We start from the raw sequence: 12222 nt of genomic DNA, 5'->3' as shown, positions 1-12222 counted from the left end.
CCGCAAGATATTCTTTTAGCTATTTGATGTTGCTTTATTTAACACGTACTTTTTGTATTACAAAATACATTGCGGCAAACGACAGAGCTACACAGTATATAGGATCCACATTGCAGAATCATTGTTGAAAACTACACCTTTACCGGAATATAACCGGAAGGGACGATTAGCATACGGCGATATACCACAAAGATTGCACGTGCAACACTGGACACATTTTCCCAAACATATTGATCCAACACCATCAAAAGTAAATCCTGCAAAAGCTTGTGTAGTGTGCAGAAAGCATAAACGACGCAGCTAAACAATGTGGGACTGCAAAAAGTGCACGGTTGCATTACATGTGCCAGATTGTTTTGAACAATGTCATACAATCTAAGACTACTAAATTCGTGTACATGTCATTGTGAAGACGTTGCGTTTGAAAATATGTTTGCCAACGTACTAACGTAACAGGTCCCAGAATGTTTTGAACAAAATATTATACAGTCTCAGATCACTGCATTGTTGTGAATATTATTATTAAGATGTATTTCATCAATGTATGTTTGCTTATAAAGGGAAATAAAACATTTGTGAATATATCATTGCATTTGAGACAATGAATGCTTCGTTTCCAATGGCCAACTAATTGTCATTGTTTATGATATCTGTAGAAATGTCACGTTACTGGTATCTCACATACGTACTTACAAAACTCAAGGACATCTGCACGACTTTGGACGCCACCAGGCATAGTGCACCGCAGTCTTAGCGTGTGTAAACACCGGAAATTGTAAGGCGCATCCATACCTTGCAGCCACTTACAGCTCACGCTAACGGAACTTAAATCTTAAGGCAAAGGGTTAATGCCAATGAGTCCAGTAACTGAAGAGTCCATCGCAGGGCAGCCAAAGAAGGACAACTCACCAAGATATGGGCCACTATCAGCCGGGCGCAACACCGAAACTGAGATGGGTCTTTACAGCGCAGGAGGTAGCCATGTGTCACTCAAGCGTGGCCAATGTGGAGCCGACAGAGTCACAGAGTCCCAGCGAGAGACCCGCGAGGAGTTCCACACATTCATAGTCTCCTCAATGGCACGCAGTTTGTTGTGCATACTGAGGTTATGCCATTCCGTCTCCCAAAGCCGCAAAACCATGCGACATAGTACTGAACACAGGTCAGTTGCAGAGGAGCCTATCTCCATATGCGGTTTCCAGGTAGCCTGTTTGGCCAGCCTGTCGGCAAGATCATTGGCTGGGATTCTGATGTGACCTGGGGTCCACACACACAGCATTAAATGACTGTACCGTTCCAGGGCATTGAGGGACTCCTGGATGGTCACTACCAAAGGATGACAAGGATGGCACAGGTCGACAGCGTGTAGGCTGCTCAAGGAGTCCGTACACAGAAGAAACGACTCACCAGGGCATGAACTGATGTACTCAGCAGAACAAGATGTAGCCACCAGCTCGGCAGTGAAAACACTGCAGCCATTGGGCAAGGAATATTGTTCAATATGTCCTCCATGGACATACGTGAAGCCGACGTGATGATCAGCCATCGAGCTATCAGTGCAAACCACTTCATGGCCTCCACACATGTCTAAGACCGAGAGGAAGTGGCAGCTGAGAGCCGCAGGGTTAACTGAGTCCTTAGGGCCATGTAAAGGTCCAGGCGATGCCGCAGCCTAGGTGTACACCACGGAGGTGTACATGAATGGACCAGAAGTATAGATGGTAAAGGGAAGGACTCCTTTTCGGCAAGAAGGGATCAGACATGAACTGCAATTGTAAGCCCTGATCTGGGCCGCCGATGCGGGAGATGAACCACCATGGGTGGGAAAAGGAGACGGTGATACAGATGTGCAGGAGAACCACGAACGTGTGCAACGTAACTGGCCAGCAGTTGTGCACGCCTAACATGCAATGGGGGGACTCTGGCCTCCAGAAGGATGCTGGTCACCGGACTCATGCTAAAAGCTCCTGCCACTAGGCGAATGCCACAGTGGTGCACTGGGTCAAGTAAACAATGTTGTGGACGCCGCTGAACCATAAACCAGACTCCCACAGTCAAGGTGGAATTGAGCAAGGGCTCTGCAGAGCAGCAGCAGCAGCAGCGTAGAGCGATGTGCACCCCAGCTGATGTTGCTCAGGCAGCAGAGGGCATTGAGTTGCTGCCAGCACTTCCGCTTAAGCTGACGAAGGTGAGGAAGCCAAGTCAACCAGGCATCGAAAACCAGTCCTAAAAATCGATACGTCTCCACTACAGTGAGTGGATCATCATTAAGGTAAAGTTCTGGTTCTGGATGAACAATACGATGCCGACAGAAGTGCATAACACACAACTTTGCAGCGAGACCGATGGCCTTACAGCTGTTGCTAGACCATTAACGGCCACTAAAAATAGAGATACATCAATACGGAGCCCTGCAGGAGCCCATTCTCCTGGACATTGGAGAGGGGGGAGGAGAGGGGGGGGGAGAAACTATTGGAGGCACCAACTTGGACACATGAACTACAAAGTAACAGGAAATTTTGGATAAAAATCTGGAGTGGGCCTCTGAGACACCACCCGTATAATATGGTAAGGATATGATGTCGCAAGGTCATATCATACGCTTTTCATAAATGAAAATGACGGCAACTAGCTGTTAATGTCTAGAAAAGGCTGTTTGGATGGCGGACTCGAGGGACACATGATTATCAGTGGTAGAGCAACCCTGGCAGAAGCTGCCCTGACATGGACTCAGTAGGCCACGTGACTCCAGGACCCAACACAACCACCGAAACGTTCCAGCAGCTTACAAAGAATGTTGGTGAGGTTGATGAGCCCATAGGTATCCACATCAAGTGGGTTTTTACCGGGTTTGAGCACAGGAATGATGGAGCTCTCCTGTCATTGTGGTGGAAAGACGCCATCGCACCAGATCCGGTTGAAGATGACGAGAAGATGTCGCTTGTAGTCAAATATGTTTAATCATCTGACTGTGGATCCAATCTGGCCCAGGAGCAGTGTTGGGGCAAAGTGCAAGGGCACTGATGAGCTCACACTCTGTAAATGGGGCGTTTTAGGATTCACTGTTGCGTGTAGTGAACGAGAGGACTTTCCCTTCCAGCCACAGTTTGAGAGTGCGAAAGGCTGGGGGGGGGGGGGGGGGGGGGGGTAATTCTCTGATGCAGAGGCTTGAGCATACTGCTCAGCAAAGTGCTCAGCAATCGCAATTGCGTCGATAGGTAACACGCCATTTATGGTAACACCACGAGCACCTGTTGGGGTCTGGTACCCGAAAACATGTTTGTTCCTTGCCCAGGCTTGGGAAGGTCATGTATGGCACCCAATGGTCGAGACTTATCTCTGCCAACACTCCTGCTTCCATCATTTGTTAAGTTGGCGATTGCGTGCACGCAGCCATTTGAAGGCTATGAGGTGCTCCAGGGAAAGGTGCCGCTTATGCTGCTGTAGAGCTCGTTGACGCTCCTTAATTGCTTCAGCAACTTCCGGCGATCACCAAGGGACTGCCTTCACAGGGGCACCCTAAGGAGCGAGGGACTGCATTTTTGCCGCAGAAAGGATTGTTGTAGTCACCTGCTCAACCATCACGTCGATGTTCCCACATGGGGGATATTCAACAATGACAGCAGAGGTGAAAGTTTCCTAGTCCGCCTTGTTTAAAGCCCATCTGAGCAGGCGTCAGTGGGCCTGACACCGAGGCAGTGACACAAAGATGGGGAAGTGGTCACTACGACACAGGTCATCATGTTCTCTCCAGTGGATAGATGGCAGAAGTCCTGGGCTGCAAACTGATAAATCAATGGCCAAGTAACTACCATGAGCCACACTGAAATGTGTGGCGGCCCCAGTATTTAAGAGGCAGAGGTCGAACTAAGACAGTAAAGTTTCGACATCTCTGCCTCAGCCAGTAAGCACAATGCCACCTCACAAGGGGTTATGGGCATTAACATCTCCCAAAAGTAGGAAAGGTTTAGGGAGTTGATCAATCAGTGCAGCTAATACATTCAGGGGTACTGCACCATCTAGAGGAAGATATACACTGCTGACAGTTATTTCTTGTGTCGTCCTTACTCTGACAGCCACTGCTTCAAGAGGGGTTTGAAGGGGCACAGTTTCACTACAGACTGAGTTTAGGACATAAACACCAACTCCACCTGACACTCATTGTAATTGCTACGGTTCCTGTAATATCCCTTATAGCTGTGGAGGGCAGGGGTCCACACTGCCAGGAACCAGGTTTCCTACACGGCAATGCAGACAGCAGGTGTAAAGCTTTACAGTTGCCGTAGCTCAGCCAGGTTGTGGAAGAAACTGCCGAATTCCACTGGAGAATGACGTGATCGTGAGACTGGGAAGGCATGGAACATTCAACGAGGCAGTTTATGTCTCAGGGTCACCTGCTGCCACCAACTTACTGCCTGAGCAGTCTATATCCCTTGTGTCTGAGGGTCCGGTGAGATCTAGGTCCTCAGCAGACGCCAGAATCTCCACCTCATCCGCAGACGGAGAGCTTGTAGGTAGCAGTGGTGTGGGTGCCACCACAGTTTTCTTGGTCCTGGGGATCTTCTTTATGGCTTTCTCTCACTGCTCCTTGGGTTTCCCTGGCTGGGAGGACTTCACTGGCTCAGTCTCCATGACTGGGGACAAGTGTGAAGCCCTATGACCGGTTGCTTTTGGGCTCTTCAGCCACCGGCAGGTGTCACTTTTCCACTAGCAGAAACCTGGGAAGGGAGTGACCCAAGTGACCCCTTCCTAGCAAGAGGAGCCAAAGAAGACTTACACTGCTCCAGTGCAGAAATGGGGTCTGATATCCCCGATAGTTGGGGGGATTTGGGGGGGGGGGGGGGGGTGTTGCTCCCTAAGTAGGTGGTGCAGGAGCAACATGGAGGGAAGTGTCTCCCACCATCAAGGTGGCAGGTGTAGTCTTCCAGCTCTGAGATGTGACTAGGGTTGGTGGAACTGATGGGGCTAGAACTGTTGTAGCGGTGGCGTAAGACGAGGTCATACATACAGGATGTCGGCATTCAAATTTCCTCACAGCCTCAGTGTAGGTCAGTCGTCCAGGGTCTTTTACTCCATGGTTTTCCTTGATTTCTGGACAATCCTGCAGTCAAGCAAGCAAGGCAAATGGTGCTCTGTGCAGTTGACACAGATGGGAGGCGGAGCACATGGAGTATTGGGATGTGATGGGCATCCATAATGTCGACATGTGATGCTGGAAGTGCAGGGGGAAGACATATGGCCGGACTTCCAACATTTAAAGCACCGCATTGGGGGAGGGATATAGGGCTTCACATCGCAGCAGTAGACAATCACCTTGACCATCTCAGGTAATGTATCACCCTTGAAGGCCAAGATGAAGGCATCAGTGGCCACCTGATTATCCCTTGGACCCCAGTGGACACGCCGAACAAAATGTACACCTCGCCTCTGTAAATTGGCATGCAGCTCATCGTCAGACTGCAAAAGAAGGTCCCTGTGAAATATGATACCCTGGACCATATTTAAGCTTTTATGGGGTGTGATGGTTACAGAAACATCCCCCAGCTTGTCATAAGCAAGTAACACCCGTGACTGGGCAGAGAATGCTGTTTTGATCAAGACTGACCCAGATGTCATTTTGGACAAGCCCTCCACCTCCCCAAACTTGTCCTCTAAATGCTCAAGAAAAAACTGGCGCTTCATCATCATGAAAGATTCCCCATCAGCTCTCTAAGATAGAAGGTACCAGGGCGAATAAAAGCCACTGCCATCCTTAGCCTGACATTCCTCCCTTGATGAGGCCAGGGAGGGGAACGATTAGGGGTCATACTAATGTGCATTGAATTGAGCCCAGGAACGCTTAGAGACTGCTGGTGTTTGACCACCAGCAAGAGACGATGTACTACGCTTCATCGCGTGTCATCCGCCCTGATGCCACCCACTTCGACCAAGGGACCTCCCACGGGCACCACCCAGCCACAGCAAAGGTCGCCTGGCAGGTTGGTTATTGCTGGGAGTCCTGATGCCCCAGGGTGAGGGGCACCTACTTCTCAGCATACATGGGGAGGTAGTGGCACAGGCGTCAGCAGAGCGATCCCTGTGTGGTTAGGGGGCTATAATCAACAGGGTACATGGCGGCCCCACCACAACGGACTTGCTACCATGCTGGATATCAGGTGCAACCAAGCAAGCAAGCAAGTCTATGATCATTGTCAGCATAGAAAATGATACTGCACAGTTGATGGAAAAATATGCACCCAGGAGGGTGACCTCACCCAACAGTTGGAGAATGAGCAGAAGTGCAGATCCAAGTCAATGAAGGATGCGATAGGTCTCAGCGCATGGACACTATGCACCGTGTAAGGCGTCCTTCCCCAGTTGGCTCACTCTTCGGGAAAATTTTGAAAAATGGAGGTCAAACACTACACATGACCATTACATAAAGGCCAACATGTGGGACTCCTTTTAGTAGCCTCTTACTACAGGCAGGAATAACTCCAGCCTATTCTAACCCCTGGACCTGCAGGGGGGGGGGGGGGGGGGGTTCACATTCTTAGGCTATACTGTTCCAGCTTACAACATCTACACACTGGCAGAAAACTTTGTGAAAAAAATCATAAATCACTAAGAATAGGCTTTTTGTGAATGGTAAATTTTGTAGCGACATCTTCCTGCAATGGTGGAAGACCAGATACCACACATGGATTGACTCACAGGAGACTGCTGGCAATATACAAGACTAAGATATTTCCTTCCGCAAATGGAAAGTCCACTATTTTTTTTTTTTTTTTTATGGATCAGACACCCATTATCTCTGCATTCAAAAATGACAGTTCACAAAGACAGTTCTGAAACATTTTAACATTTTAATTTGTAAGCCACTTTATGAAAGACGACAACTCCCACATAAAAGGGGCACAAAATTTAATACCTGATTACTTTTCCTGTATTTGTTAGGTGTCAGATTGTGAACTACAGAGAACTCTAGTGTGGAACAAAGCATGGACCCTCACTTACAACTACTTTTAATTGACTTCCAACTACTTTTAAATGTCTCATCTAAAGGACTAAAACTTTAACAAAGACCTGTACCTGAATCTAAGTTGAAGCTGTGGTGAAACGTTTCTGAAGACCAACCATGACCATACATTTCAGACAAGTTCCAATAGATAACCTTCCACATTTCCCATTGCACATCTCATTGTGAAGCCAACACTATATTCAGATTACTTGTGGACCCTTTCAAGTGGACTGCCACAAAGAAAGGCACACTTGAGTGGACATGTTCCTGCACTCCACACCTACAAAGTAAAGTGGGCCATAATGTGCACGTTGAGATCGGTAACTTCCAAGGTATACCAGCCAGATTTAGTCACAAACACATCAACCAGTAGGCCCTCTTCCACAGTCTGATGGATACAAATACATATTCACAGCCATACAAGATGTACAAAGTAAGCAGAGGCAGCACTGATAACCCATCAGCTGAAACTACGATAAAAATGTTTACGCGTGTGTGAATTGCAAACTTTGGGTGCCACCTCTATGTTACAACTGATCGCTGTTCCAGGAGGTAACGATACCATGTGGTAACCAATGACAACACAGACAGCTATGATCCTGCCAGTAATGATGCAGTAGAGCGTTGGTACATAAACTCTAAAACATCACTAACATGCCACCCTCAGCATCGGTAGGCCTTTGAATGGCAAGCAAACCGGACATTAGGGTGTTTGTAGCAGAAATGATTTATGGTGAACCTCTATGGATTCTGGCAAACTATTTACTGTTAGTATCCCTTCCAGATACAGAGGAACTTCCACAGCTGGTGCAGCAGTTAAAGCATCACTGCACCAATATACGTCTCCCACCCCCTTCCCACCACGAGGACTATCAGGTGTTTGAACACGAAGATCAAACCCTATAGCAACTGTACACTGGCCCTTTTTTGGTGTTGAGCAGAGATGTTCATATCATAGAGATATCACACAATGTCTAACAATACCATTTCATTCCCTTTGTCCAAACAAGATAAATATATGTTTTATGATGTAAACCGGGTATTCACATTTCTTTATCAGCTCTATCTGATACGTAAATGCCGGCCGGTGTGGCCGAGCGGTTCTAGGTGCTTCAGTCTGGAACTGCGCGATCGCTATGGTGACAGGTTCGAATCCTGCCTTGGGCATGGATGTGTGTGATGTCCTTAGGTTAGTTAAGTTTAAGTAGTTCAGAGTTCTAGGGGACTGATGACCTCAGATGTTAAGTCCCATAGTGCTCTGAGCCATTTGATACGTAAATGCTATCCAGAATGCGATGGGGAACAATACTGTTGACTAGCAATTTCATTACTGGTTGCTACATTAACTGAAAGCAGTTTTGATACTCATCTTCATTTTTCAAAGTATCTTTCTGCTCAGCCCGTCTTGTATCCTAAGAGTATGATTCTTGAGGTCCAGATTTGTGAAGTATCAACAAAGATATTAATTCACAGGTAAATATTATCCTGCTATATTTCCAGAGTCAACATTTTTAACAATCAACTTCACGTTTTCAACTTTAAGAGCTTGGCTAATGTGAGTCACAGTTACACAAACACTGATTTAAAACTGACGAGACTACTGCATTCTCTTACAGCTCCCTGTATCATCATTATTAGCTGCAGAATTAGGTAAAATTGACCTCTTGTTACACAATGAGTTCACAGTAATCGGGCCGAAGACTTATCTCCATTCCATAACACTGTGGCGACTAGACTGTTCTCTTCAAAAGATGAAGACACTGTTACATTAAAAACTATACAATGAAAGCGCAACTCTTTGGTGCGAAGTAGCAGCATTACATTTTATGGCATTAATGTCTATGTCTTTCCAAAACTAACAAATTTACATATTTTTTCTGTACATGTGGGTTGACTTTTACCGAAGGAACATGATTCAGAATATAAACAACATTTATAAAAATAATCATACATATTTTTGAATATAATTTTGAAATGGAATCTCCATGACCAAACACTGCAAAATGTGAGATAAATGCCAACTACAAATGAAATTTACCCAATAATTAACTTCTTTACAATCAGATATAAAAATGGGCTCCCAAAGTTATTACATAAAACACGGAAAAAAAGATATTATAAATAAATGTACATACAATCCCCTGATCCCAAAGGCTTCCTTAGCTAACATAAGATTTGTAGTTTTTGAAAAAAACATAGTTAAAAAAGAAAGGAATCTTAAATTTCATTAATGTACTGTTGAACAAAGGTCCCTGAGGTAATAGTTAGTTACAAATAGCATGTCACTGAAAGTATAAACTGTGAATATCAAACTGGCATGGACTTCACCTGCAACAACCACAGACACCCCACTGACATACACCACACCACATTAAGTCCAGTGCCAATGAGTCATGTTTCATCAACCCCAACAGATCACTCCACAGCTGATGGACATACCAGTGCCACAGTCAACAGTCATCAACACAACAACACCCAACCCACAAAAGAGCCGGTCAGCAGATCAAGCTGAAGTACCAAGAGAGCTGCAGTACACAATACGGGGAGGGAGGAATGGCAGTGATAATTTTGTGTGTCCATAATAATGACGAGTTGTACAAGTGAACTCGCTGGAACGTTGGTGTTGTGACCTCTGACACTTCATTATCATTCTGTTGATTAGTTTTTAAATTCCTTTTATTCTTATCAATTTGTACCATCCATGATTGCAAATTAAGAATTCTGTACATTCTGAAACTATGTACCACCTTTTATTTAGGCAGTTGGTTTATGAAGCTACAGATTAAATGCAAATATTCACTGTGGCAAACAATTTGTCCATTCACTGTGGCAAACAATTTGTCCATCACCATTTAAAAATAGCAATAGAAAAGCTCTTTTGAACAAATAATAATAATAATAATAATAACACCAACTACAACAACAATAAAGTAACAGTTTGACACTTCATTTTCAAAAACTGCTTTTTCAGTCTGCACAAAAACTGCAGTACAAACTCTCAGTGGCTTTCTTAATATTCAGTTCTGATTGTTTCCAACCGCATTGAAGGACGAAACAACTGACTTTACACACTGCTTTTCCAGTGAGATTCAGCTGGATGGCTACAATTGCATCCACATCAGCGAACAAGCACTATACCATACAGCTAGCAAGGCACTGACGAGATGAACATTCTCTCACGGCTCTAGTAGCACAAAGTATGGCACATTGGTCAAAAAGAAAAAGACTAGAGAAATTTTAATTTATGCATCAAACTACCCTCTTGCAGCCCAAAAATTAAATTTTGTGGCTCGTTATTACTTTTTACATAGGAATTGTTCAAAATTACAATAGAATACCTATGAATGTAGAAGGATAATTCAGCTCTGGTCTAGGAAGCGAGTGATTGACGACAAGGTTGCCAATCCATTTCCAGGATATTGCCGTGTTTCAACTACTCCAGCAGCAGAACACAGTGTTGGGCAGCTCTCAATGTTTCTCTCTAGGGTTGCTACCCACAGCTTGCTTTGGCTGTATTTAGGTTACCAGACGTCAACCTACAGACAGGGTTCATTCAATAAACTTACAGAATACACAACTGAATTTCACGACAATTCTACCTGATATTATCTGAATGTGTACAATACTGCAGAAACATAGTAAATACTTACAAGCAAAATATACTTGATTCAAGCCATTTTATGTGTGTAAGTGTGTAATGAAGAATTTCTCACCAACAAAAATGAAAGCAATATGTAAAATTTTTGGAATGAGTCACACACCTGTGGTAAGGTAGACATATGCCTAGGATTGTTAAACATCAATGGTGGCCAACCTTGACTCTCAGTAGTACTTTTAAGGTTTTACTAAGAGGTGAACTGCACGAGTTTCATATGTGTGGCGCAGACTGAAAGTGCAAAATTGCAGTACGCTGTTGGAAAAATTAATGAAGTATGAACTAGCAGTAAAAAGGAAACACCAATTCGTCAGATGTAGTACACACACTGTTAATCAAGAATTGTTAGGGAGGCATATCTCCTGCCATCTTGCAGCAGCAGAAAAAAGGTGCTTCATTATAGTAAAATTTGTTGTTGAAACAACACTAGTGATTTGCAACTCGTACTTGGAATGAGGCTTGGTTGGCTTTTAGTTTACCTGAAGGGTGTTATACTGTAGTAGTAGTAGTAGTAAAATGCACTGGCCAGCCAAGTCCCAGAAAAAAGGTTTCAAAGTTTTACCCAAACTTTACATACTAGTTTAATGAAACTGAACTTGTGTAAAAATAGCTCACTGGCATCAGCCTTGATTTTTAATCTGCTGATGCAGGTTCAATCTCAGCTTACGAATTTTTTTCCTTCTTTAGCGATAATTACAAGGATTTTTAAATAAAACGAATAACCAAAACTACTATAACTTAAATCATTAATAAATTTTTTTAAATATATGATGCAACTCTTTGTTAGATCTAATGACACAAGTTAAAAATAATATTCTATTTTAAAATTGTTAAGTCATAGTAAATTCTTGTTTTTTTGGATGAGGTAAATATTAATACAGTACTACCGTCATTAAAAAGTCTTTTCTGAAACTCATCATATGTGAATAGGTCCCAGTTGTTCACTGGAACTTTCTTTAACATGTTTATTCCATGGAAGAGTAACTATTGATAGGCAGATGTTTCAAAATTTCCAAAACATAGTAGTACTTACAGGTAACACTGTGTTGCCATATTCTGCATTTTAACTGGTTGTATTGAATAAACTCCATACACGTGACGATTCTCCCTGGAATATTTGTGAGGTTGGAGAGTGTATATTGTTTAAGACCATTTAAGTGAATATGTCTGTCAATAAGCAAACCAAGAGTACCAAAAGCTGGAGATTAAATAACTCAAGAATCATTACACAGTGAAAAATTGAAGTTACTGTTGACACACACACACACACACACACACACACACACACACACACACACACAGAGAGAGAGAGAGAGAGAGAGAGTTGTTCATTACATAGGCTTGCTGACTGATAATTTCATTGCACCAGAACTGTCAACTTCCACTTCCACTTTCCTGTGAGGCAATGTTGATAGTTGAGGAAAATTTATACATTTACTATGGACATACTGGCAAAGGGGGGGGGGGGGGGGGGGGGCCAAGTGTGTTATTGATGATGGACTCATCTACGAAAATGAAGACTGTTGAGGGGCCTTTTGAAGAAATTTGACAATTGCCCGTTCGATCG

General features: G+C 44.1%; 1 long non-coding RNA gene across 1 annotated transcript in view; it reads right to left on the bottom strand.

The window, feature by feature from the left end:
* Nucleotides 1–12222, bottom strand: part of LOC126469885 (uncharacterized) — a 102974-nt gene that overhangs the window by 30868 nt on the left and 59884 nt on the right. Inside the window, exon 5 of the long non-coding RNA XR_007586090.1 lies at nucleotides 10339–10536. This is a non-coding gene — a long non-coding RNA (uncharacterized LOC126469885). The remainder of the gene's footprint in view (nucleotides 1–10338; nucleotides 10537–12222) is intronic.

This window comes from Schistocerca serialis, chromosome 3 (assembly GCF_023864345.2).
Source record: "Schistocerca serialis cubense isolate TAMUIC-IGC-003099 chromosome 3, iqSchSeri2.2, whole genome shotgun sequence".
NCBI classification, from domain to species: Eukaryota; Metazoa; Arthropoda; class Insecta; order Orthoptera; family Acrididae; genus Schistocerca; species Schistocerca serialis.
The sequence above is the reverse complement of the archived record's forward strand: the minus strand, read 5'-3'. Positions and strand labels throughout refer to the sequence as shown.